Raw genomic sequence first — 26,294 nt, forward strand, 5'->3', positions numbered from 1 at the left:
AACAACAACAACAACAACAACTTTCAACAATTGTTTAAAAATATATAAAAAAAAATGTGATTGATTTCACTCCCCATTTTATTGATCACGAAACTAGGGTATATTTATTGTTAACGACAAACTACCCATAGTTGGAGAACTTTTCTCTGACGAACCTTAACCGTTTTTTTTTTTTTTTTACTTCTACATCGTTGCTTAAACGATGACCGAGGCAACATATCTTTGTCATGAGAGCTTTGGCGGGGCCCCAGGGGCGCAGGCACGGGTGGTGACCGGAGAGTTGACGGAAATTCAATGGACCCTCTGCATTTAGGAAATAGTTCAGGTGAAACAATGAAAAAAATAGTCACTAGCATTTTCATAATTTAATCGCTGAAGCTTTATGAAAACCCATACGTACAAACAAAAACTTCCACAGTATCAGAAGTTAAGTTTGCTCCTACGTAGTTTGTCTGAACTTGATAAACGCTTGCCACAGTCCACCTCTTCCTTGCTAGCATCCTCGGCTTCCTGGATTTTTATGAACTTTCCTTCCGGAATCTCTTTTACCCAAAATATGGAGTGTTTTCTCACCTCCTCTCCTCCTCCCTCGTAACTCTTCCGGATTACATATTCTTTTCACAAACTTATCTCCATCTATTCATTCCACATGACAAAAGTATCTCGAAACACTTTGAACAATCTTTTCACCTACGGTCTTCTTATTTTACCATTTCTACAACTTCCAGTCACATCCACTGCGCAAATAGTTAATCTGAACAGCGCCAGCGATTAAGACGTAAATGAATCCACTTATTCAGTTCCTGATATTAACCTCTTCTAGAAACAAGAAACTGTCTCTAGTTTCCTCTGCGTTTCGTGAATCGTTTGAACTTTATTTTTATTTATGTTGGCCTTAGTAGAGCAATCCACTGGCTCTCGGTTTCCTAGAATACAGGAGTGCCGACTTTCCTCTGTTTAATTTTGTCTTTAACATAATATTTGTTATTACATGAGGAGAAAAATTCGTTGAATGGATTTTCCTTACAGTGATTGATGGTAATGAAAATAAGTCGTTGGTGTTTGCAAAACATTATTATTGGAAGCTGTGGTCCCTTCAAGTAATCAATAATAAATCCTGAGTGGAACTTTCACCCAAAACATAAATCTTTCCTTTGTAATTTTTCCCTGAACCAATATCTCAAATACTTCATATTTCATGGGAAATGACAGGCCCTGATTTCAGGCAGCATTAATGTCACGATGACCCTTTTCTTCTTTTTTTTTTTTTTTTTGATAGTGCGTCACTTTAACTCTTCTTTGAAGTGAGTTTTACCATTAGATTAAATTGCCTTTTGTTCTGAGATTTAAGTAGAAAATTACCATATGTTATCTATTTCTGTACTTTGTTTACATTAAAACCCATATATGTTAAACGATAATAGATATAAGGATGTCCTTATCATAGTTACCACTATACTTGATTTTATTTACTTTAACGAATTACATGGCAGGATTATTATAGTTATCTAAAGATATTGCATCATTCACAGTCTCCTCCATTAGTACAAGATAGCAGTCAGTAGTAAACAATGTTCCCCGTGTCATTTAAAATTACTTTCATAAATACAAATATGTGATTAGCAGAGTCACCCAGATACTCTGTATTAGTTATGTTTTCTTTAATGTCAATGAGATGTAAATGACTTATTAAATTTCTGAATATTGCATATCACGTACACCTTCATTTGAGAACACAAGGATGAGATTAGTATCGTTGGCTTATAATATTTCCTGTTTTAAATACAGTAATTGAAAACTACCTTTTTTTTTTAAACATATCCGTGACAATAACAATACACAAGGTAATAAGAAACTCCACCTCCCATAGCATAACCTTTACCTAGGAAGCTGAGCAATTGAAGTTAACTAATTCATCGAAAAAAACAAGAACTGAATCTAATCCATATAATTAAGAAAACTCTGAGAATCTTTCCTAGAAGTCATCGATTAACAACAAACTGAGTTTCTTCTTGAATTTTCTTCTTTTGATCAAACCAAACGGGATCGTAACTTTCCTTTCTCAATCGCCTTGTCGATGCCGAGCAGCATGGAAAATGTTTTCTTCAATTCAAAAACCTTTCTGTAACTTTCAAATACCTTGTTCCTGCCGCATTTTCATGTAACAAAGCTATAAAAGAATAATACTATAAAATAACAGGTTTAACGTCAAAAATTCAGTCATTTTATATTAATTTTTTCTTTTTTTTACAAATTTAAGCTATCAAATAATTTATTTTTCAATGGGTTTTACCTTGAAGAAAGGCCTTTAAGAAAAAAAAATCATGTAAGATTATTTCATTGGAATGTTTTATTTTAAATTTTTTTGGAGGGTTTGTTGATTATGTATTAATATATATGTATATATATTAATATATATATATATATATATATATATATATATATATATATATATATATATATATATATATATATATATTATATATATATATATATATATATATATATATATATATATTATATAAATATATATATATATATACATATATATTTATATTACATATATACAATATATATATATATATATAATATATATATATATATATATATATATATATATATAAATACAAATATGTGATTATATATATATATAAATATAAATATTATATTATATTTTCTTATAATATATATATATATATATAAATATATATATATATAATATATATAATATAATTCCATATCTCGTACATTAGATTCATTTTGTGAACCACGATGTTGACCACAGTTTTGCTTTATTATACCTAACATTTTTCCGTGTGCTTAAATACAGCAATTAAAAATATCAGGTTACGTTTTTTAAAAATTTTGTTCCAATAACAATACTCTGAATAGGACTGAACACAGGTCCATTTATATATGAGTTGGTTCTCCATTTGTACATTCTTTGCATTGTTATTTTGATATATTTGGTTTTCATGGTTACTGATTAAACCATCGTATTTATTTATTAAAGTTCCCTCTGTTTTTACATTTATTTTGGATTTTATCACAAATGTTTTCACCACCCATTTTGTTCTCATGGATTAATTTGTCTTTCAAAGTCTCTGATAACTATATTGATATTATTTCCTCTATTACTTTTTTATACCTTTAAGTGAAACTTTTCTAAATTTTATGTCTGTCACATCATGGGCTTCTTTTTAAACTACGGCTACAAACGCTACTTTGCAAATAAAAAGGTTCGGCTTTGCTTCTAAATTGCCTTCTTTTCTTCGGTGGTCTCATTGTTCTCTTATTAGGGATCAAAAATTGAAAAAGACTAGAACTATAACATTTTAACATACAAAAATCCAATGTCATATTTACATTAATTATTCATTTTATTTTAATAAATACACTGAAGATCATTCAAATAATAATTTTTCTTTGCATCTTTACAAGATTTTGGGAAAAAGAACATTCTGAAAAGAACCTGGCTCATTGGAATGTTTTATTTTAAGTGTTGCCCCCTTCCTTTGATACAAATGTGAAGCTGATCATTACATTTTGTTCAGCCAAGACAAAGGCCTCGTATCATAGAAGACAGGCCTCTGATTTTGTCTCTCCTTGGTCCTTGAGGTGTCACTCTGGTGGTCCTGGCTAATATCACAACCGCCCTGCACCATTGCAAGAATTATTCATAATGTTGATCTCACAACTCGTTCAATAGTTAGGAAAACTTTTGGCAGAATACAAGTATTGCTAACTACTGAACAAGTTGTGAGGTAAAGACTGTGGATAATTTTCCTACCGAATGGGGTGGTTAGTGATTGTAGACAACACTGAGGTATGCCACAGTGACATATCTCAGGGACCAAAGAGACAAATTACTTGATACTCTGGTGAAATGATGCCTTATTGAATTGACAAAAAAAAAAATAGGATATACGCTGAACAGTCACATCATGGGAAATTGCGAAAATGAAAAAGGACTGAAGTTTAATTTTCCTTCAAAACTGAGATAAATTAAGATGGGAAGACGTGAAAGAATGAAGTTGGTAGTTCCTGCTTATCAACAGATCAAAAATGCATATGTGAATACCTCCACCTAGTAAATGTTTTGTCATTCTTCTAAAATATACATTACTTCAGATGCTGTCTGTCTCGGGAACTCGTCACTGCCAATGAAAGCTAATAATGATTGATAGGTTTACCTTGAAAGAACAACAAATCATGTTTCCCAGCAACCGGCGATGGCCTCCACTCATTAGCCTTTTTATTTTTACCAGTTCAAGGTTAAAAGAAAATCAAGAGAAAATGTATTTATTTTTGTTCCAGTCTCTCTCTCTCTCTCTCTCTCTCTCTCTCTCTCTCTCTGTTCTGAATAAGACTGAACACAGGTCCAGTTATATATGAGTTGGTTATGCATTTGTACATTTCTTTGCATTGTTATTTTGATATTTTATATTTGCCAATTTCCTAATTAAACCATTATTTTTATTATTAAAGTTCCTTCTATTATTACACTTATTTTGGATTTTATAACAAATGTTTTTACCACCCGTTTTGTTCTCATTCTCATGGGTTAGTTTGTCTTTCAAAGTCTCTGTTAACCATATTTATATTACTTCTTTTAATACCTTTTTTTATACATTTAAGTGAAGCATTTTAAATTTTATGTCTGTCGTATCATAGGGTCCTTTTTAAACTATTACAAAACGGCTATAATCGTTACTTGGAAATAAAACCGTTCATCTTTACTTCTACATTTCTTTCTTTCCTTGAGTGGTCTCATTGTTCTGTTATTAGGGGTCAAAATTATGAAAAGAACTGGAACTATAACATTTCTAGAACTTGCTCATTAGAGTCCAAAGTCTTCGCCCACAGTTATTGTTAGAATTTTTTTATTAATAATTCAAAGTATTATCTTATAATAAGCTTTCCTTGCATTTGTACAAGTTTTGGAGCCACAGAACATTCTGAATAAGGAATCTGGTTCATTGAACTGAGGCTGTCTGCAGAATTGCCCCCTTCCCTTGATATAAATTTGAAGCTTATCATTGCATTTTGTTCAACCAAGACAAAGACCTCATCTCATAGAAGACAGGTCTCTGATTTTGTCTCTCCTTGGTTTCCTTGAGATGTCACTCTGGTAGTCTTTGCTAATATCACAGCCCTCTGTATCACTGGAAGAATTATTCATAATGTTAATCTCACAACTCGTTCCAATAGTTAGCAAACTTTTTGGCTAGAATACAAGTATTGATAACTACTGAACGAGTTGTTTGGTAAAAGACTGTGGATAATTTTTCTACTTAATGGGATGGTTAGTGATGTTAGACAACACTGAGGTGTGCATGCCAGTGCCAATCTCAGAAACCAACGAGACAATTTTCTTGATTTTCTGTTGAAAAGATACACTGTCGAATTGACAAAAACAAAAAAAAAAAGTTAAATTTAATACAGCACTTATTAATGTAGGATGTACAGGCTGGACATTCACATTATGGGAAAGGGAGAAAGTGAAAATGACCAAGGATGAATTTTTCTTCAAAACTGAGAAAAAATTAAGATGGGGAGACGTGAAAGAATGAAGTTGGTAGTTCTTTCTTATCGATTGATAAAAAATGCTTATGTGAATACCTTTATCTAGTAAATGGTTTATGTCATTCTTATACAATATACAATACTTTAGATGCTATGTGTCTCGGGAACTCGTCACTGCCAATGAAGGCTAATGATGATTGATGGGTTTACTTTGAAAGAACAACAAATGTTTCCCAGCAACCAGCGATGGCCTCCACTCATTAGCCCTTTTATTTTTACAAGTTTAAGGTTAAAAAAATCAAGAAAAAATTTAGCTATGTTATTTAACGCCAGCAACAGCACTAGCACTACACCCATTCTCCAATTCCACAGTCCAGAAAAGCCAACGAAGTATTCTCCCTGTTGTAAAGTTACTCAATATTACCAGCTTTCGCAGTGTTACTAATCTTCACCATATTGTGAATTTATTCGTTGTTTCTCCTTTCTAAAAACTTAACTAAATTCTTACATGTCACTAATTTCCCAAATGTAACGAATATGTTGGTGTTATAAGTTTGACAATCCTTTTTAATTAGCGTTTTTAGTGAGAACCTTTCCTCCATGAATTGCTTCCATAAACGACAGAATTCTCGTTGTGTTTGTGAAGAATTGATTACTTTTTTTCAAGTGTACACTTTATTATCATTGCATTTAGCATCACGAAGCACTTTGCCGTAATTTCTATCTTCGATTTATGGAATACAATAAGAACATTAACGACTCGTTCCGTTAATTTTTCTTGGACCTCACAAATTTAAAGTGATATTTTTCATTAGATTAAAGTAGGGTTAATTTATTAATTTTATGTCAAAGTAATAGTATCAAACGGTCAAAACTTAAATTATATATTATTAATTATTATTATTATTATAATTATTATTTATTATTATTATTATTAATTTTGAAAACAGTTTGTTCTTCTTCTTTTCTTCTTCTTCTTCTTCTTTTCTTTTCTTTCCTTAATAATAATAATAATAATTAATAATAATTAATAATAATAATAATAATAATAATAATAATAATAAAAAGGACTGGAACTTGCAACAAACTGTTTCTAAATATATAAAAACAATCATGATAGATTTCATTCCCCACAGTTTATTAATAAACTAATTTTTATTGCTAAAGTTAAAATTGGAGAACTCTGCACGAACCTCAACTGTTTTTTTTTTTTATTTCCTTTTACCTCATTGCTTAAACGATGATCGAGGCAACACATCTTTGTCATGATTTTGGCGGGGCCCAGGGGCGCAGCCGCGGGTTGACCGGAGGGTTGACGGAAATTCAAAGAACATTCTGAATATTTAGGAAATCTGTTCAGGTGAAAAAAGGCTAGTTTTCATAGTTTAATCAGGAAGCTTTAAGAAAACCCCTTGTACAAACAAAACTTCCATATAAATTTAAGTTTACTCAACGTAGTTTGTCTGATCTTGATAAACCAAGACAAAGACCACGTCTTCATAGAAGCATCATCCTCTTCCTGGATTTTTATCTCTTTTCTTCCCAGATCCCTATTTACTCATAATAGTCTTGGTTCTGTATTCCCCAGTCCTCCCTGTACTCTTCTGGAAAGATTTTTTCACAAACCTATCTGCCTCTATTCATTCCACATGACAAAAGTTATCTCGAAACACTTTGAACAATCTTTTCACCTAGGGTCTTCTTATTTTACCATTTCTGAATATCTAACTGTGCACATAGGTAATCTGAACAGCGTCAGCAATTAAGACACGAATGAATCCATTTAATCAGTTCCTGATATTAACCTCTTGAAGAAAAAAGAAACTGTCTCTACTTTCCTCAGTTTTTCGTGAATCTTTAACTATTTTTAACTCGATATTTATGATAGCTTTAGTAGAGCAATCCACTGACTGTCTGTCTCCCAGAATACAGGAGTACCGACTTTCCTCTTGTTTACTTTTACCTTTCTTTAACATAATATTTGTTATAACATGAGGAGAAAAATTCGTCGAATGCATTTTCCTTAGAGTGATTGATGATAATGAAAATAAGTCGTTGGTTTTTGCAAAGCATTATTACTGGAAGCTGTGGTCCCTTTAAGTAATCAATAATAAACCCTGAGTGGAACTTTTACCCAAAACATAAATCTCTTTCCTTTCTCATTTTTCCCCTGTAACCAATATTTCAAATACCTTCATATTTCATGAGGAATTACAGGCCTTTTACGTTTCGATGGCACCATAATTAATGTTCAAGATGACCCATTTTTCTTCTTGTTCTTTTCTCGGAAAAGTACGTCAAGAAAACTCTTCTTTGAAGTGGGTTTTACCATTAGATTAAATTGCTTTTTGTTCCAGAGATATAAGGAGCAAATTACCATAGTTACCTATTTCTCTACTTTTGTTAATAAATAAAAGGATGTCCTTATCATAGCTACCACTATACATGATTTTATTTAATTTAACGAATTAAATGGCAGAATTAGTATGATTATCTAAAGATATGTTGCATCATTCACAATCTCCTCCACTAGTACAAGACTACAGTGTACCCTGTGTTATTTAAAATTCCTTTCATAAATACAAATATGTGATTAGTAGATTTACCCAAATACTCTGTATAATTTTGTGTTTTCTTTAATGTCAATGAGAAGTGAATAACTTATTAAATTTGTGAATATTGCATATCACGTACACCTTCATTTGTGAACACAAGGATGAGATTAGTATCGTTGGCTTATAATATTTCCTGTCTTAAATACATATCAGTGAAAATAGCAATGCACAAAGTAATAAGAAATTCCACCTCCCAAAGCATAACTTTATCTAGGGAAGCTGAGCAATGAAATTAAATAATTCATCGAAAAAAAGCAAGACCTGAATCTAATCCAACTGAGGAACCCAACAAAACTCTGAGAATCTTTCCTCCTTGCAAGTCATTGATGAACAAACTGAGTTTCTTCTTGAATTTTCTTCTTTTGATCAGACCAAAGGAAATCTGAACTGGCCCCTTTCAATCGCCTTGTCGATGCTGAGCAGCATGGAAAAGTGTTTTGCTTCAATTCAAAAAGTTTCTGTAACTTTCCAATACCTTGTTCCTGCTGCAGTTTCATGTAACGAAAGCTTTAAAAGAATAATACTATAAAATAACAGGTTTAACGTCAAAAATTCAGTCATATTTGTATTAATTTTCATGTTTTTATTCCATTACAAATTTAAGCTATCAAATAATTTATTTTTCAATTAGCGCCTTGAAGAGAAAGGCCTTTAAGAAAAACTGGGAAGATTATTTCATTGCAACATTTTATTTGTAAGGTATTATGGAAAATTTTGGATATATATCTATTATAAATATATATATATATATATATATATATATATATATATATATATATATATATATATATATATATATATACACACACATTATATACACACATACACATATGTATAAAATATATATATATATATATATATATATATATATATATATATATATATATATATATATATATATATATATAATGCCATAATTCAGTCTCTGGGTAACCACGATGTTGACCATAGTTTGCTTTATTATAGCTAACATTTTTCCCTAATGTGCTCGAGGCTTCACGCATGTAAAGCGAGTAAAAATATCCGTATTACATTTTCAAAAAAGTTCGTTCCACTCTCTCCCTGTTCTGAATAAGACTGAAGACAGGTCCGGTTATATATGAGTTGGTTCTGCATCTGTACATTGCTTTGCATTGTTAGTTTGATATATTATATTTGGTTTTCACGGCTTCCTAATTAAACCATTGTTTTTATTTGTGAAAGTTCCTCCTATTACTACACTTATTTTGGATTTTATCACAAATGTTTCTCATGGATTAATTTGTCTTTCAAAGTCTCTGTTAACCATATTTATATTATTTCCTTTAATACTTTTTTATACCTTTAATTCCAGCTTTTCTAACGTTTATGTCTGTCGCATCAAAACACCTACAAACGCTACTTGGAAATAAAAAGATTAGTTTTTACTTCTACATTTCTTTCTTTTCTTTGGTGGTCTCATTGTTCTCTTATTAGGGATCAAAAGATGAAAAGGACTGTAACTATAACATTTCGAGAACATGCACATTAGAGTCGAATGTCCTCACCTACAGTTATTGTTGGAATTTTAATTAATAATTTGAAGTATTTTTTATCTTATAATAAGCTTTCCTTGCATTTTTACAAGTTTTTGGGGCCACAGAACTTTCTGAATAAGGAACCTGTTTTATTGTACTGAGGCTGTCTGCAGCATTGCCTCCTTCCCTTGATACAAATGTGTCGCTGATCATTACATTTTGTTTAATCAAGACAAAGACCTCATCTCATAGAAGACAGGTCTCTGATTTTGTCTCCTTGGTTCCTGAGGTGTGTCACTCTGGTAGTCTTGGCTAATATCACAGCAAATCTGTATCATTGAAAGAATTGCTCATAATGTTAATCTCACGGCCCGTTCAACAGTTTTCAATAGTTTTGCCAAAATACAAGTATTGCTAACTATAGAACGACTTGTGGGATAAAGACTGGATAATTTTTCTACTGAATTGGATGGTTAGTGATGGTAGACAACAATGAGGTGTGTCACAGTGGCAAATCTCAGGAACCAAAGAGACAAATTACTTGATATTCTCGTAAAACGATACTCTGTTGAATTGACAAAAACAAAAAGGGTAAATTTAATACAGCGCTTATTAATGTATGATGTACACTCCAAACAGTCACATTGTGGGAAAGGGAGAAAGTGAATAATGACTGAAGATGAATTTTTCTTCCAAACAGAAAGATTAAGATGGGGAGACGTGAAGGAATGAAGTTGGTAGTTCATTCTTATCGATGGATCGAAAATGCATGTGTGAATACTTTCTCCTAGTAAATGGTTTATTTGTCATTCTTCTACGCTGCCAATGAAGGCTAATAATAACTGATGGGTTTACTTTGAAAGAACATCAAATCATGTTTCCCAGCAACCGCCGATGGCCTCCACTCATTAGCCATTTTATTTTTACAAGTTCAAGGTTAAAAAAATCAAGAGAAAATTTAGCTATCGTATTCAATGTCAGCAACAGCGCTAGCATCACACCCATTCAGCAGTTGCACAGTCCAGAAAAGTCAACGAAGTATTCTCCATGGAAGTATCCAATATCACAGCTCTATTCTGCTTGCTTCGCGGTCAGTGGTATCAATTAACTACTGAATTTAAAGGCATTAGATTCTGAGAAAGATTACTAATAATAAATTACTTGACAAAATTAATTCTCTCGAAACATTCCCATATCTCAAGGACGCTGTGTATTCAACTAACGAGGCGCATAAAAATCTTATGACGGAAATAGTTTTCTCATACATCTGAATCTCTTTCATGACTTTGTTACGAAATATCTTTCTGGTGCAAATTCAGAGATGGAGAAAATGAAAGTTATTTTTCTTTCACGGCCTCATACGTGATTTTGTCTGGCGATTACAACATGGAGAAACGAGAACGGATAATAATTAGAGAGAGAGAGAGAGAGAGAGAGAGGGAGAGATTGGTAATGTGATCTTCTATTGTCTTTTTCATTATTATAGTTATTGTTATCGTCAACCTTATTCCTAATATAATTGTCAATAATATCACTATTAACAACAATACAAATATTTTATCATTATTAATTATGATGATAGGATCGTTTCAGGAAAAACTTCATTCTGTTTCATCATTAGAAAACAGTTGATTAAAATCTCTTCAAATTATTAACCATAATCAAATTAAGTGTCCCAGTCTTTTCATTTGATGTTGTCCCAATCTGCAGCTGTAAGCGAGTTTAAATATGGCTTAGTGGTCAGGCCAATGATAAAAGTGGTAATTGAAGAAAGGGTTATACGTATCTCACGATAATGAATTACATCCTACCTTTGACTATTATTATTATTATTATTATTATTATTATTATTATTATTATTATTATTATTATTATTATTATTATTATTATCTCAGGTGAAAAAGATTATTATTCACACTCACCATCTTAGGCTGAAAATAGAGAATAATAGATCAACAGAGTTGTAAACATAAATAATAGAAATACAGAAATACAGGAAGATTACAATCTATTAAAATGTATATATATATATATAGATATATATATAAATACAGGAAAGATTATCCATCTATTATATATATATATATATATATATATATATATATATATATATATATATATATATATATATATATATATATATATATATATATATATATATATATATATATATAATATATATATATTCTTACAAACTGGGGTCCTTGGAGGAAGGAAGGATTTACTTTAATTAAGATACTGCCAGTTGGGCCAAAGGAGAACACCAGTCTGTACATGAAATGCAGGGAGGAGGCTTTTCACTTAGCTAATTTTACCCAATTAGATCAAATATTGGAAGGTCGCCATGGGAAATGAGGAAGTAATTTACGTTACAATGAATTTATTTACAAAAAAAACAATGAAATGACACTCGGAATTGAAGAGCCAGGAAACAACAAAAGTAGGAATGATACAAGAATCAAATTCACAAGGATGTAAATAGCACGTCATTAACTGGACATCGTAATAAGGTGTGAATTAACCTGCTGAGGGGGCTTTCTTGCAACGGGCCGCTAACTAGACTTTCTTGGATTTTCTATATGGCAGTATTCCAGGGGACTTAATTTACAAGGCTTGGTTGACTGAGGCGCGAAACAGGATTCCTGATGCTGTTTCATGAACTCTTTGCAAGACAAACTGGGTCGCTGGTACTTGTCCATTACCACACAAAGGAAAGAAAGGAGAAGGTTTTTTACATCCTCTTGTGCCGGGCTTTTGAGTGGGTCTCTCCTGTGTCTCGCCTCGCCTCTTGGTTTGAAAACATCTTTGAGTGCGCTCATTCATGCACAAGCAGGCCACATCTGAAAGCAAGTCTTAAGCCAGTAAAAGAGTCACAGGGAAAGAGGCCTTATAACTATGTCCTGAAGGCTCAAAGTAGTAGTCTCCCCTCAAAAGGCTTTCTCCTTTTATGCTTAATGAACTTCCTAGTCTCTCTTCTACCCTAACAAAGGAAATGCATCGACTGATCACGTGATTGAGGGGGTTGATGGGGAGAAAGATAAGGTGTGACAGTGTCCTTTACCCCAGGTCAGGTGATGTTGGGGGGGGGGAATCTGCCCCTACATACAGTCAAAATAAGAGGCCTAATGTCTCTCTCGCCATTAAATCATAGCCTATCAGTCAACTGAGAAGCTCTTTTATTTAAAACTTCAATATATTATCTGGCTGGCTAAAAGGGAGGAATAAAAATATGTGAAAGGTCCCCCCTTTTCTAAAGGAATTCCCACCCTTTCAGGCATGAAGGCCTTAGCTAAGTAAGCTATTCGTCCAGACTAGTCAGCTAGCGTCCCTACATGAATTGTTCTTTTGCACTGCAATAGCTAAATGGACCTACCTAATGGCTAAGAGGGGTGCTGGGTTGGCTAATTTACTTACTACAGCAGAGCCTAACCTATCTAGGGGTATAGATACTTCTGCTAACTTTCTCTAATGACAGGAGAATTCTACTCCTAGGCAAATGCTCACAGTAAATATTTAACATAACCTACTATCCAAAGACTCTGGCACTGAACGAGTTGGCACTGACTAATGGCATGCAATGAATAATGTTATACGCAGTGCTTCTTGGTTAATACACGCAACACAATTAAACATGAGTAACCTGAAGGGTAAATCACTGTATGTAGTTAAGGAAAGTATCAGTTTGAGAATGGGATAGTTTTGAAGGAGGTTAGTTGGAAAAAGGTTATTATGTTACAAATGCCTAAGGTGTTGGGAGTTAATATGACTGGGGCAGAGATCATGCAGGCTACCTTCTCTGGGCAGGTGCCAGGATCACTCTGAGATGGAAGCAGCACTGTGCCAACTGGGCATGAGCGCAAAGGAGAGCTCGTGGCTCTGATTTGTTAATTGGATCTCTTCCTTGCCTTCTTCTTCTTCTTCAGGGGCCCCCAAGGTCTGGCTAGGCCATTCCTAGGAGGTGATGAGGGTACCAACTCTGGAGAAAGGCGAAGAGTGCCATCAGGAGCAGGATCAGAGGCAGCCTCAGTAGCTATGGGGTGGTCTCCTACTTTGGCTGCTGCGACAACTGTCGTGGGAGTAGAGCCAGTGTCTGCATCCTGGCTGGACAGTTGCTGGTCGACCAGAAAAGAGATAATGTCCAGGCCTGCCGGGCTGTCATCCTTGGCAGGTGGAAGAGAGTGGGAAGAAGAAACATCAGGGGTCAAAGGCTCACAATGGGCGATGACCACATCTGTGAGGTTAAGTAGATCTCCTGTAGGAGGATCTGTGTCAGGTTCTGGATCCGGCACTGGCACTAACTCAGGGCCAGGCACAGGGGATTAAGGTTGGTATGGAGATTCCGGCCGAGATAGGCAGAGCTTGGCACTGACCAGTGCTTGCAAGTGGCACTGGCAGCAAATTGAATTAAGACAAGGCTGAAGGGGGACTCAGGGGTGCAAAACCCTTCAGAGTACCTGGAGCAATAGGTGACAGAAATTCCTGTCTTGGGGAGAGGGCCAAGCCTCTTGGTTGGTTGTGGAAATGGTGGCCGCTGCAGCTAGCTTGCTGGGGCACTCTTGACCATCTTTCAGAGTGCCCTCTTATGTTGAAGGTCCTGCAGCGGTATTTGGTAGTATCCCTTCATATTGAGGGAGGAATTTTTGGGTGGCCATCTGATTGTGAGCTTCGCAGTCTAGGCCTGGAATGGTTTAGATGCTGGTGGGTCCGGTTCACTCTTGGGCGAACGGAAGGTTGGGCTGACGGTGGCACAGCTGTCACAGAGGCTGTGTCCCGCTCAGGAAGTTTTGGCATAGCCTCTCTGGCGGAGGCAGTTAGGCAACAGAGTGGCGAGGGTGTGGGGCATCCCCAGAGGATGTCTCGTCCTAGCAGGAATTCCACTTCATGCCGAATACGTTTCACCACTCCAAGGTGGTGAGTTTGGGTGCTCTAAGGGGTGATCACCGTGAGTTCGACTGTGGGAACAGCCAAGGATTGCTCGTCTACCCAGGTTACCTTCCACCTGGTTTGCTCTTCTACAGTAGTACTGGCTGGCACTTTGGCCCGATCAATCAGGCTAATATCTGAGCCAGTGTCGGCAGTAGTTGGCAGGTGCACTGGTGGGCTAGAACAATCCAGAGGCGCCACTGAGACGGACTGAGTCCAGACCCTCTCAGAGTGAGATCTCTCTGGCAGCACAGCTGAGGAGGTGTCACTAAGCCTGGGATAGGGCACATGTTTCACTAATCAGGTTGACCCTGCCTCTCGGGGATCCCTGTGATGGGATGATCTCCCGGCATGTTCTGCTGGGAAGAGGAAGTAGAAGGAGGAGGAGTGGTGGTTGTTGGTAGGCTGCCGCTGGCTGTTGTCTGCCTTGTAGTGGCACTCGGCTTCAGCATGACCATACCTCATGGTAGATGGTGCAGTAGGCTTGCTAGGTGGTCTGTTCCTTGGGCGAGTTGAGCCTGAGAGGTATCCAGATGGCACTACGTGGCGTTGAAACGTGCTGTGGGAGACATTAAACGTTTCCCAAACATTGGCCAAGCGGCAGGCTTCCCTGAGAGTGGGTGGCTGCTTATCACTGAGATACACAGCCAGAGGCCCAGGCACACACTGGAAAAGATCTTCCAGCATGGTCCTGTTGAATAAGTCCTCGAAAGTCATGCATTTCAGGGAGTTGACCCAGCGGGTCCCAGCCTGAGTCTTGTGACAGACCCATTCTGTCCAGGACCAGCCGGCTTCCTTGGCCAGACCTCACAAAGGAAAGATAGAAGGTTTTTTTACATCTTCTCATGCCGGGGTTTTGAGTGCGTCTCTCCTGTGTCTCACCTCGCCTCTTGGTTTGAAAACATCTTCGAGTGCGTTCGTTCGTGCGCAAGCAGGCCACATCTGAAAGCAAGTCTTATGCCAGTAAAAGGGTCACAGGGAAAGAGACCTTATAACTACGTCCCTAAGGCTCAAAGTAGTAGCCCCCCTCGGAAAGGCTTTCGCCTTTTATGCTTAACGAACTTCCTAGTCTCTCTTCTACCCTAACGAAGGAAATGCATTGACTGATCACGTGATTGAGGAGGTTGAGGGGGAGAAAGCTAAGGTGTGTCAGTGTCCTTTACCCCAGGTCAGGCGATGTGGGGGGGAAAAGGGAATCTGCCCCTGCATACCGTCAAAACAAGAGGCCTAACATCTCTCCTGCCATTAAATCCTAGCCTACCAGTTAACTGAGAAGCTCTTTTTTTTAAAAAATCGATACATTATCTGTCTGGCTAAGAGGGAGGAATAAGAATACGTAAAAAAATAATATACACACACACACACACACACATATATATATATATATATATATATATATATATATATATATATATATATATATATATATATATATATATATATATATATATATATATATATATAATTACCAGAAAACCATCTTCCTGACCATCTCTCTCTCTCTCTCTCTCTCTCTCTCTCTCTCTCTCTCTCTCTCTCTCTCTCTCTCTCTCTCTTTTGCAGCTCACAAATGGATGACTCGTGTCTGAATCTCGAGCCGGGTGACGAAGGACGGATGAGTGCTGTCTAACATCCAATATGGCTCTGTTGACTTCCGTTGTTGGTCATTGTTAGGGCTGCAAAAACGAAAAGAAAGGAAAGACACAAAGCGGAATAGGTCTTTGCTTCTTCAAAATGATGAGTATGAAATCGGTAAGGTCTTGATGAGCTAATCCTCAACCCCATCAGTCAAACAACTCATAAGATATTCTCTCTCTCTCTCTCTCTCTCTCTCTCTCTCTCTCTCTCTCTCTCTCTCTCTCTCCCAGAACTCTAGAAAAACTTAAATTTCAGTTATCCAACCAAGGCCAAAGTTCTAGTTGTGCAGGTAATCTATTAAGGTTACCTGAGGTCAAGTAGAGAATGTAATATCTGGAAAGAAAAGGTAATGGCTCGAATATCGTTATTATTTGTGTAGAATTTAATTTTTGAAAATTTTTCTAACAACTAACCCTGATTATGATTATTATTATTGGAAGTTATTTAGAAGTAATTTTTTTTTAACATTTCGCCATTTCTCCTGACATGAGGTGCCTTTGCAAGAAAAGAAAGGCAAAGGTCAAATCCACATTCACACATAAACTGAGGATTTGCAGATGAGGATCTTGTGCAGGAACTCTCACAACACAGGCTCCTTCTTTCACCTGCACTGGAATCTCATCAGCAGGTTATCGTTACCCTCTGCATAAACTGCACCATTGATCTCTATGTTGTTGGCTAAGTACTATATCACTTGCTGGATGTTTAGACGCCTTATTTTCCATTTCTTTTCTCCTATCATTTGCAAATAAATACATGAAAAAGGGCTGCAGCTCTCATAGCTCCGGCCATTTGCAGGCCAACGCCAAACATGGAGGCAAAATGTTATAATTTCCTGTAATCCTACAGGAGTGAGGATGTGATGTCGTTAGCTTCATACAAAGAGGCACATTTACCATTCAGTGGGGTATTTCCTCCTCGCAGGGGTTCACAATCCTTCAGAGAGAGAGAGAGAGAGAGAGAGAGAGAAACAGGACACTTTGCGACGAGGAAGAATAGGAACGAGAGACAGAGAGTGAGGTCATGGGTTAAACGGATTTTCTTATTTTTAGTCACAAAGACAAAGTAATGTTCTCTATTAGCTTTGTTCGTCTTCAGATAATATTGTCCAAATAAAAGAAATAATCTGTTTTTAGTATAAAAGAAAAAAAATTAAATCCCTCAAGCAAAGTGTATTGTTACAGCTGGAGAGAGAGAGAGAGAGAGAGAGAGAGAGAGAGAGAGAGAGAGAATCCCTCAACACCAATTAAAACGAGTAAGAGAGATCACGTAAAAATATTGCTCGTTCTGAAACTCCACCCCTGAGGAGTGATTCAAGTTGCAGCCACTTACGAGCACTTTGTATGCAACTTGCAACAACTAGTTTCTGCCACGATGCAAAGTCTCACTCACTTTCTCTTTCTGGAAAAGCGTATTTCATACTCAAAGGAGATTTACAGGTTCTGTAAAGTCCGGGAAATGATATTTTGAAGTCTTGGAGTGATTTGTAACTGGGAGCCCTCGAGGCCAATAATCCTTCCTTATTGGTGTATACTGTAATGGAATTACTCAACATATAAGGCAACAAATTGCATGGTGTCATTATTCATTTGTGTTTGCTTTATGTTTCATATAATAAGTAAAAATGCGCCGACGCGACATTCCTTCGTCACAGTCGAGTTTTCTGTGCAGCATAAAATGCTGTATGAAACTCTCAGCCACGGCCCAAGAATCTCTAACGGCGGCCTGTGTTGTTGTCACTTATAGCGGTGCCAGACGCAGGATCATGGCTAACTTTATCCTTAAATAAGATAAAAACTACTAAGGCTAGAAGGCTGCAATTTGGTATGTTTGATGATTGGAGAGTGGATGATCCACATACCAATTTGCAGCCCTCTAGCCTCAGTAGTTTTAAATTCTGAGGGTGGGCTGAAAAAATGCGGAAGGATAGACAAATAGCCATCTCAACAGTTTTCTTTTACAGAAAACTAAAAAGACTACAAAGGGAGCAATGCCAACAAGATAAGGATCTTTGAATCATAGGTTACTATATTCAGTACTGGAATTTGCAATCAGAGAAGCAAACCACTTGCAAGTCTCTTATCATAGTTACCCAAGAACTCTGAATTACTGTTTACTGTTTTGAACACAAAGGAGCAGTGAGCATATTTACACCATTTATCTTTTATTTCACAAATATAAAGAAATTATCAAAACAGTTACCAAAATACTCTGCGCCATTTATGCTAATTTTTTGCTGACATCAGGAACTTGATCTTTTTTATCAGTAACTTCAGCGACAATAGCAACAAACAAAGCAATCAGAAAATCATAGATCCAGGTATAAAAAAAAAAAAACACTCCATTAGTTTCGAGTAATCCTGCCAAAAAAAAAAAGAATACAGTTTGCTGTGGAAAGAAGGGTTCCACTGCCATGTTTTTCTAAAGTTTTTCAACATTTAGTAATCCTCTCTCTCAGTCAAACCAGACTCAAATCAGATTTATATATATATATATAGAACCTTATACAGTTTGCTGTATATAAGAAGGGTTTACATATATACATACACACACACATTGTTCTTCAGCTATATATATATTTTTTCTGATAGATTTTTATATATATTTATATCTATATCTCTATAAATATATGTTAGCTGACAACCCAGTGCTGCTGGAAATCTCTCTCTCTCTCTCTCTCTCTCTCTCTCTCTCTCTCCATCCCTGTCTCTTTCTCTCTTTCTTTTCTCCCCTAACACCCCTCTGGTCTCTGTCTCACTTCCTCTCCTCTTCTCTCTCTCTCTCTCTCTCTCTCTCTCTCTCTCTCTCTCTTCATCTCTCTCTCTCTCTCTTAACTCCCCTAACTACTCTCTCCCTTTATCTCACTTCCTCTGCCTCTCATTCTCTCTCTGTCACCCCATTCCCAACCCCCACCCCCTTTGGTGCCATTGATGCCTTACCCCCACAGCATCTTTTCCAGATAGTAAGTCATATTCATACCGAAATTGGGTATGCTAAATTCGTAAAGTTAATGAGTGTACGGGCAAAACCAGCCCCGTTTCACTGAGAGACCCAGCCCCGTTTCAGGAAATCCATTCCACCCCCACCCCCTTTGATGCCCTTTGGTGCTAGTGATGTCTTACCCCCACAGTGTCCTTTTTGAGACAGTAAGTCATATATATACCTAGTTTGGTTGAAATTGCTCAATGCATTTCAGGGTGTGTGTGGAACATACACACACACACACACATACATCCATTTATATCCAGTTATATATACATACATATATATATATACATTCATTATATTTATATATATATATATATATATATATATATATATATATATATATATATATATATATATATATATATATATATATATATATATATATATATATATATATATATAATATATAATTGGTATATATATATATATTGTATATAAATCTGCCATGACATCCATAGTCCAATTAAGAAAAAGGAGTGGAGTTCACAAGAGTAGAATTAGATTGAGTCATAAAAATCCCAGATTCCTCATATATAAATTAATGAGGGTCTGATCGTAGCCATTTTAAGGGAATCGCCGGGATAACAATCTGTATCATCAGGCGAATTATTAGCTTTGTCTTTCATTAATCTTTACCTTTGCTTAAAGGGTTATGATTTTGATTTGGTTGGTCTGTGTTCCTTTCTGTCCGTCTGTCAGTTTCTAGGACAGCGTGAACATAATAAATGAATCCTTTTTAACGGCCACCGTATTTGCCTCTATTTCCTCTTGATCATTTTACAGAATACTTGCGCGCAATTCTCAGGTTTAGGGATCCCTGTGAGATGAAGAAATTTTCCTAAAGTTTTCAGATTCACGTATTGTTGAGTCATAAAAATCCCAGACGAGGGTAAAATATTTTCTTCCTTCCTGTGTGCCATTTTAAGGAGCCAGGATAACAATCTGTCATTCATCTCTGGCGAAATCATTGTATTTTGCTCATTTTCAGGAACCTTTAAACATATTGTATTCTTCCCTGATTCAGAATTTGTAGAAAAGTTGGTCTGTTTATTTCTCCGTCTTCAAAATCTAGGATGTTGTCCTTAATTGAATTCCTTGTAAGATCGTCTGTATTTGGCTTCCCTTTTCTAAATATTTTACAGAAGATCGTCGTAATTCTCCTATCTCTTTCCACGATCCTTGGATGAAGACCCTTTCGTCTTCCTTCCTTTTTTCGAACCCCGTAGAAAATTCTTATGTATTGCCTTAAGCATTCAACGAGGTAATCGTATTTTCCTTCCCATTCCTGTGTGTCCTTTAAGCAGAAATCAAATCTATCAAATTATCTATAAAATAAAAATCATTGAATTAGATATCTCATTTGCACAATGATGAGCTCATTAATTATAAGTCAATTGTACCACCTTCAGAAATGATCAGAAAAACTTTAAACGATAATTTCTCCTCTTCCCTTTGTCGAAATGTTGTCCTTATTGCATTAATATTCGGATCGTCCTATTTGTTCTTTCTGTTTCCAAAACCTTAGAAGAATCGTTCAGTTGAGAGATCAGAGGATGCTTGCTTTTACCGTCGTTGTTGTTCCTTTTTGAACCCCGTAGAAAATGTATAGTGGAATTGGCTTAACCTTATTAAAGTCATTCAATAAGACCATAGTTTATTACTCCCTGCACACACATCCAGAATCACCATATATAAATCAAACAAACAAACAAATTATCAATATAAAATAAAATATATGACATGAATTGGATATCTCATTTGCACAATGATGAGCTCATTAACTAAAAGTCAATATATACTCCTCATAAATGATCATAAAACTTTATAACGATAATCGCCATATATCTTCCATTTGTGATACATTATATATATATATATAATATATATATATTACATTATATTCTTTATTTAAAACCTATATTAGTCCTATAGTTGATAGATCAGAGGGTAAACTAAGTCTTTATATAATTATTGTTCCGATAGTTTGCAGGTGTATATATATTTATATTTTGGCATATATCTATAAGACTGATAGTTTTGATTACACGTGCGATATATATATATATATATATTTATATTTATATATATATTTATATATATATTTATATACATATATATATATATATATATATATATATATATATATATATATATATATATATATATATATATATATATATATATATATATATATATATATATATATATATATATATATATATTATATATATATATATATATATATATATATATATATATATATATATATATATATATATATATATATATATATATATATATATATATATATATATATATATATATATATATATATATATATATATATATGTATATATATGTGTGTGTGTATGTGTATATATATGTATGTGTGTGTGTGTATATGTATATATATATATATATATATATATATGATTATAATCACTTCAACAACTGATTCATTTGTCACAGAAATAAAATTCTGACTCACCCGGGACCGAACACCGGTTTCTCGAGTGAGAGTCCAGAGTACTAGCAATTAGGACTCAAAGGTCATAAAAGGAGTTAGAATCTGAGTAGGCCTAGTTACGTACCTAAGGTGTTTCTCGGGCAAGCGACTAAGGCCAAACCTTCCAGCGAATTTTACCCAACTCCTATACCCATCAGCGCTCGAATTGCTAATATTTCTTTCGACTTACCCCTTTCACTGAGAGATACGATGGAATTGAACACATGGGAACGTGTTTCACAGTAATGAATTTCTGACTTACTACGGGACCGTAAGTACTTCGGTTCCAACTCCTTTTAGATAGATAGATAGATATATAGATGGATAGATAGAACGATCATTTACTTATATTTTGAATTATAATTTTTTTTATGACAATATAGTTTCGTTGCATTGTATTGTGAAATTTATTGTTAATATGTGTAATATATTATCTTTATTTTTTTTTTTACTTATTTCGTGCTTTCCAAACTTATATAATATCTTTGCTTTGAAACTGGAAGATACAGTTGAAGTTCGCTATTTTTATTGTAGTTTCGGCGTGTTCTCGCTGTAATGTAGCCTATACATTAGAAATTTTTGCATTTGCATCATGTTTCGTCATATTTTCGTTATAGTGGACGGATACAGTGGAAGTTATCAAAAAATATATTTTTATATCCAATCTGTCGTCTTGTTTTCATGGTTTATAGAATTCGTAATTTTTTTTTATTAGGCAAGTTAACACTGCCAACCGGTTCTTCAAGCGCATGATGCATTCTTTATTGACGATATTTACGCATACGTCATTTAAATGTGGACGCTTTTTATTCATGCTGGGGAACAGAGGCCTTCCCAAAGATGCGAGAGCTTGATCATCAGTTTCCGACCTTTAAGAGAAGCAGAGGTGTTTATTCTTCGAGAGAAAGTTGAATTCTGATCAATACTTTATTCTTTAATTGGCGCAAGTTCTTTTTAGAATCTACCTTCGTTCTTTCATAGAGTTTATACAAAACCCGTTATTACGCTTTTGGTTACCTTAAGGATTTCGTTTTTAATCTCTGAGATATGGGTATTGTTCCTGAAGAATCTACCGAAATCTTAACGAAGTCAGATGAAAGCCAATGATGTGACTCTTAAAGGCTCGAGTAAACATTGGCTATGGCTCCACTGAGAAGCTATCCCAATTTTTCTGCTCTTTCCTCCTTTGTCCAGTATCACGGTTTTCAACTTCCGGTTTTAAACATAGTCATTCGTTCTTCATCCACCATTAGAAACAGAAGCTCTCGTGAAAGCTAATAAGGACTTGGGTGAGGAGGAGGAGGAGGAGGAGGAGGAGGAGGAGGAGGAGAGGTTTAATTGTAAGAGTTCAGAGCAAACATTGACTATGGTGCTACTGAGAAACGCCTCAAACACCTTTCTTTGTGCCGTGGCGTCCTTCTGTCAACCTCCCGTTGTAGAGACCTAGAGAGAGATGAGTGTCATCACGAAGATTCCTAATAAGAAAGAAAGAACTTACAGTACATATATGAGAAACATATGAACAGCCAATGGAAAGGGTGACTTAGAAAAAAATGAGTAGCGTGCGGGAACAAAATAAAGAATAAAATCGACCCTAAACTGGACACAACACCTGATAAAATAGGAGACCGGCGTAGAGTCTACACACCGCTTCGTAAAGAATATCTATTTTAAAGTTTTAATATTTCTCAGGACTCTGATGTTAATGCTAATAGGTTATAATGAGCTCTGGTAATCACACAGGTGTTGATAGTCCTAGAAGAAGGGTTTTGTGTAGAGAAACGAAAGGACCAAAAATGACAGGAAGAAAATGAAGAAAAGATTCATCAAGAAAAAAAAAGCAAAAAAAAAAAAAAAGCGTGAAACCTACTCCTACTTATAAAGGTCTTTTAGTGTCTTTCCCGTGAAGCTTTTCAACCTCTGTTAATTTCTGTTGATTTAGTTCTGATTACTCAAGAATTTTGAATAATAATAATAATAATAATAATAATAATAATAATAATAATAATAATAATAATAGACCCCTCTTTTAATAATAATTGAATATTATTTTGTTAAACAAAATGCATTTATTTTCAACAGCATTTATTTTGCGGACTTCTCTTCAGTGGAGTAAACGCTCAGTTTGTCATTATCAAAAAGTCAAAATTTTCTTGCACTTTCTATACAGTTAGTTATAAACAATTGTTGCCGATATTCATTTCCGGTGGTTTAGTGATGTGTGGGAGGTAGTTCTCATGGGGTGTAGACTAGTTTCGCCCTTCTCGTTGCAGGGCGAAATTTCTGCTAGTCGACACTCTTCGCACGAGAACTACCTTTCCGTTCCCATCACGCAACCACCAGGCCAATATATGAATATCGGTCAATTGTAGATGCAACCATTCCAGCTCAAGAAAAGCAATTTATAAGACGAATTGAAGCGTTTTCCTATAATATAATTGCTGTTAAAACTGCTATTTTGTTTAACAAAACCTAACTGTATTAAAGAAAGTCTTTTTCTTAATTTTACAAAAATAATAATAATAATAATAATAATAATAATAATAATAATAATAATAATAATAATAATAATAATAATATAGAGAAATGTTCTGTTTCCGTAACTTTTAATAGTATATTTAGGGATTTTAATTAACTATTGAATATTTAGTCGCGGTAATTCTCGAGTTTGATTAACAACATGAACACCAGAAACTTCTGATCACCGGTCAGTGGCCATTAATTAGTTATTTCATTTCATTAATTCAATTTATTTAATGTATAATGTTGTTTAGTCAATACTAATATACAAATGACGTTGTTAGCACGTTTAGATATTAACAACTTTTTATTATCGTATTGACTTCAGCAGGGAAATAGTTACACCAAAAGGAAATTATATTGGATAAGCCATTTTACCCTCACCAGGTTTAATAAATTTTTTTTGTTTTTTGCGAAATATTAACTGGATGGTGTCGTTGTTACCTGCGTCTCATCCCACAGAGACGTTTGTTCGCTTCCTAGTGTAAATGCGCTCCTCATATAATGATTCCTTTGTTTTAAGTTATACAAATGACGTTGTTAAGTTAACAATTTTTCACAAATTGGTCAGATCTATCTATCTATCTATGTATCTTGTATAAGCCATTTATATATATATATATTTTTTTATATATATATATATATATATATATATATATATATATATATATATATATATTCCCAGAGAGAGAGAGAGAGAGAGATAGAGAGAGAGATAGATATCTATATATATATATATATATATATATATATATATATATATATATATATATATATATATATATATATATATATATATATATATATATATATATATATATATATATATATATATAGATATATATATATATATATATATATATATATATATATATATATATATATATATATATATATATATATGTATATATATATATATATATATATATATATATATATATATATATATATATATATATATATATATATATATATATATATATATATATATATATATATATATATATATATATATATATATATATATATATATATATATATATATATATATATATATATATATATATATATATATATATATATATGATGTATGATGTAGAGAGAGAGAGATGAGAGAGAGAGAGAGAGAGAGAGAGAGAGAGAGAGAGAGAGAGGCAACCTCACTCTTCGCTCAATTAGTATTTATCATGTATTATTATTTATATTATCATCAATATCATGCAAACTGGGGAAAATGAAAATTCATTAAATGCTGTGTTTATTTTGAAGATATGAAAAGTATGGTTCTCAGAATTACTTCAGTCGAGCTGCTAAATGCAGACCTGCAATGTTAAATCCTGCAAACTCTCTTTGCAGAAACATGTAACAAATTCAAAATAGCTTAACTGCTGCTTCAGGAGGATTTCTCAGAATCCAAAATGGAAGCTGCCGCCATTTTGGATTATAAGAAGTTTTTAATTGTACTTTTTAAAAATTCTGATGGGTCATCTGATCCACTCTTAATTCCTTAAACGTTTTAGCTGGTTGTCTTGTCCGACGACCTTGGCAAATGAATGAACATGGAGTGATTTTTTGTGACGTCCCATAATTGCTTATTTTCGTACCTCGTTTATTTTAATAAATATATGGATGTCCTTATCATAGTTACCCTAATACTTGATTTTTATATCATTGAATTAAATAATCGAATTAGAATTATCTAAAAGATATTTTATCATTCACAGTTTCCTTCATAAATATAGGAATACTGGCAATAGCCACCAATGTACTTTGTGTCATTTACAATTCCTTTCATCAGTACAAATGTATGATTAGCATAGTTACCCAAATACTTTGTTTTGTTTAACGAAAATAAGACGTAATTAACATAATATCGAAATATAGAATACATATCACTTACACCTTCACTTATGACTGAATACAAGGATGAGCTCACATTGTTGACAAATATGAGTTATTCATACTTCCTTCCATAAATATTAGGAAACTAATTTCCTTTAGGCACATATCACTGACAGTAACAATAAACAAGGTAATAAGAAAATCCACCTTCCAAGGCATAACTTTGTCTAGAGAGGTAGA

The sequence above is a fragment of the Macrobrachium rosenbergii genome, chromosome 54 (assembly GCF_040412425.1).
Source record: "Macrobrachium rosenbergii isolate ZJJX-2024 chromosome 54, ASM4041242v1, whole genome shotgun sequence".
In the NCBI taxonomy this organism is placed as follows: domain Eukaryota; kingdom Metazoa; phylum Arthropoda; class Malacostraca; order Decapoda; family Palaemonidae; genus Macrobrachium; species Macrobrachium rosenbergii.